A 3,798-nucleotide genomic window follows, 5' to 3' on the forward strand; every position below is an offset into this window, starting at 1 on the left:
TCCTGATAAAAGGGGCCACAGAGGAATTAGACTTCAGGCAGCAGCAGTCCTTGAGTGTGTGTGTGTGTGTGTGTGTGTGTGTGTGATAAATACTAGCCAAAGGAAGCTGTTGCAAGTCTGTTAATACTTCTCAAAATGATGACAAGACAAAGGATGTCAGAGACAAAGTCAGTGCACCAGGAAAATGCTAGTTTTAAAGTATCACATACCCAGCAGGCTGACCTCAAAAGCAAAACATGGGGAAGGAGTTAGCTCTGGGTAAAAATAATCACTGTACAACTCTGACAGCCAGAACCCTGTGCAAGAGTCCAATGAGGTAGCACCCATCTGTAATCTCAGCATCTACAGCAAGACAGGAGAAAGAACAGCGTCCAGAAGCTCGTATGCCAGCTAGCCTAGCGCAGAAACAGAAGAGACCTCACCTTAAAGGGGATGGGGATGGGCACTGGGGTCTCAACAAGTTGGTGAGGGCTGACTTCCAAAGCATGTCCTCTGACCTTCACACATACCTCTCCCTCACGCACACACATACTCAGAGTTAGGGAGGTGGGCAGAAGGCTCTTACCCACTGAGTCTGACAACTTGAATTCAATCCCTGGGACTCACATGATGGAAGGAGAAAACTGACTCCTAGAAGCTGTACAGTGACCTCCACATAGGATACATGTGTCCCCAAACATACAATCATTTAAAAAATAAAGGTCCTGGATGGCTAAAGGGTTAAGACCATTCCTTGTTCTTTCAGAGGACCCGAGTTAGGTTCCTGGCACTCTTACAGCATGTAAATCCAGGTCTGCGGGATCTGACGCCCTTTGTGGCCTACATGGACACTTGCAAGCATGAGTTGTAGTGAACACACAGGCACATAAACATGCACATAATAAAAACATTAAAGGATAGGTAAGAGTAACAAATCCATAATAGTGGTAGGATGTATTATGCTTTTTGCAGAAGCTGGTTAAGAAACATTACAAAATACAGACATGTACAAGTTACAAACCAGTGTCTCCTGAATTATTAAAATCCTTTTTTCTTGGCAGTACCTGACATACCCCAAGCTGGCCTTGAACTTATATTTTCTTTCTTTTTTTTTTTAAAGATTTATTTTATTTATTATATGTGAGTACACTCTCACTCCCCTCAGACACACCAGAAGAGGGCATCAGATTCCATTACAGATGGTTGTGAGCCACCATGTGGTTGCTGGGATTCAAACTCAGGACCTCTGGAAGAACAGTGCTCTTAACCTCTGAGCTATCTCTCCAGCCCCAAGAACTTATATTTTCAAAGGTGACTAAAGTTCTGATGCTCCCAAGTGCCAGGACTGCAGGTATGAATCACCACACCTAGCTAATGCTAGAGAGAGACAGAAGGAAGCCTGGTTCCATGGTTGCAAGGCAGGCATTTTGCCCCAGCTCTTTCCATGATGTGTATCGTGTGAGTCTGAGTGAGGGTTTGGCTTGTCAGGCAGTCAGAACAACCTTCAGGAACCAGTTGTAACCTTCCACCTTACACCGAGGCAGGGTCTCTCTAGTGTGAGCTTCCAGGCGGTTCTCCCTGTCAGCACTGCCTTATTTGCCATATGACTATTGGGGTAACTGCAGAGCCACCTTGAGGGACATTATTAACTTGGTGGGGATGGAAGCTTGTGTGCGCAGTGAACTGGAAAAGGTTTCACAGAAAGGTGAGGTGGGAGTGACTGAGCCATGGCACAGGTGACAGGAGCACCTACCTGCCTAGCAGCCAGTGTTTGCCCAGGCAGAGGCAGGAGGGAGCAGTCCAAGGTCATCTTCCATACCATTCAAGGCCAGTCCGTTCTAGAAACCCTGGGGCTGGAGAAAGCTCTACAGCTCAGTACAAGTCTCCTTGCCCAGCATTCCGAGGCTGGTTCAATCCCCATAGACAAAGGGTAGGTTTGGGTAGACAGAATGGGAGGACACCCAGGGTGTTCTTGTAACTATCTCTTTAGTATCTTCAAAGCACTGTGGAGGGGAGGAGAGGTGAGGGAGTCAGGAGGGGCTGAGTGAGCACATGCCTGAGTCCCAGAAGGTGGGAGGTGGATGCAGTCGGGTCTCTGAGTTCCAGACCAGCCTGGTCTACAAACGACACCCAGGGCTACGCAGGAAAGAGAGCAGGGAAGCCGACAGGACTGAGATGTGAAGAAAAACAACCCTGTGACATGATAAAGAATTTAGACTTGAGTCTGTCTGAACTGGGCTAAGTCCAGAGGCCAGCATAGCACAGCCATTGCGGAGGTTGGTGTGAATCCGAAGGCCTATCTCCTCCCAGATGCCCACCTCACCGAGAAGCTGCCGGACCCTGTTCAGCAGTCCTGCAACTACAAGAAGCTTCGGAAAGGAGCCAATGAAGTCACCAAAACCCTCATCAGAGGTAATTCTGAGTTCACTGTGATGGCAGCAGACACTGAGCCCATGGAGATCATCCTGCACCTCCCTCTGCTGTGTGAAGACAAGAATGTCCCCAAGTATTTGTGTGCTCCAAGCAGGGGTTAGGACAGGCCTGTGGAGTCTCCATCGCCTGTTCTGTTACCATCAAAGAAGGCTTTCAATCAAAGCAGCAGATCCGGTCCACTCAACAGTCTATTGAAAGGCTCTGGTGTAAGCTCTGGCCTCTGCCCTCTCTTGTCTGCTCCCACCCTGTTAGCGTGTACTATTCCCAGCCATTTTATTACATGTTGGTTTTTATATAAGTACACTGTCGCTGTCTTCAGACACACCAGAAGAAGGCATCAGATCCCATTACAGATGGTTGTGAGCCACCATGTGGTTGCTGGGAATTGAACTCAAGACCTCTGGAAGAGCAGTCAGTGCCCTTAACCACTGAGCCATCTCTCCAGCCCCTATTTTTGTCTTAACAGGATTGTTTTTCACCATCTCCTCATCCTCTACCATTATTTAGTCTTCCTTTAAAAAATATGAAAGGATAGCTAAGACAGAAATTCTGCAAAAGGCAGAATGTCTCCATTTAACAACAGGAAGACCCAGGAGAAACTTAAGCCAGGGACAGTCTGTACTTTCATCTGCAGACTTCCTCCACTGTGTGGGGTCAGATGACAGTGACACTGGTCCCTTGTGCCTTTGATATAAGGTCTCCATAAATGTTGCCATGACTGAGGAACTTTCTTTGGGTAGCAGTCCCTTCCTTCCCTTATCACTGGAAGAAATTTGAAAATGTTAGGCCTATGTCCGAGTGCCATTTATTAACGTCCTGTGTGTTTTTGATGTACATAACCTTACATTCTCCTGCATCTGAGGCAGTAACAGCTGAAAGGGATTCTGGGGAAGTCTGGTGTTCTGCTGGAACTTTCAGCAGACAGTGCTAGCAGGAAACACCCTCTCCTTAGCGAACGGTGATTTCTTGAGGAGCTGTTTGACGCCCATGTTGGGATCCCTTATCCTGTTTTTTCCACAACATGAGTCGGGTGTGTTCTCCCTCACGTGAAGAGCGAAAACATGCTCATTATTGAGCATCCTAATAAATATTTCGTTTTAAATTATTAAAAAAGAACTTAGACTTCTGGCCAGTGAAGACTTACTTCCAAATACAGCAACCTCCTCAGTTTGATCTCAGACCAATATGGTAGAAAGAGACTTCTCACAGTTGTCCTCTAGCCTCTATGTGGGACCTCCCATGACACACACATCAGGAATAAATATAAATAAACTTAAAGTAACTTGTGCTTTTCTTCCAGGAAAGGAGGCACAAGTATTCTGACATACTGTCATCTGGTACAAGCACAAGGTTACAAGGAGGGTGACACCTCCCCATGGCTCATGT

At 46.8% G+C, this 3,798-nt stretch overlaps 1 pseudogene across 1 annotated transcript; it reads left to right on the forward strand.

Moving 5' to 3' along the window:
• Nucleotides 1-383: 383 nt before the first annotated feature.
• On the forward strand, nucleotides 384-2,710 carry LOC308439307 (NHP2-like protein 1; annotated as a pseudogene). Its single transcript has 2 exons — nucleotides 384-464; nucleotides 2,223-2,710. The product of its transcript is annotated as an NHP2-like protein 1 (transcript).
• The last annotated feature ends 1,088 nt before the right edge of the window (nucleotides 2,711-3,798 follow it).

This window comes from Micromys minutus, assembly GCF_963924665.1.
Source record: "Micromys minutus genome assembly, chromosome: 29".
NCBI lineage: Eukaryota > Metazoa > Chordata > Mammalia > Rodentia > Muridae > Micromys > Micromys minutus.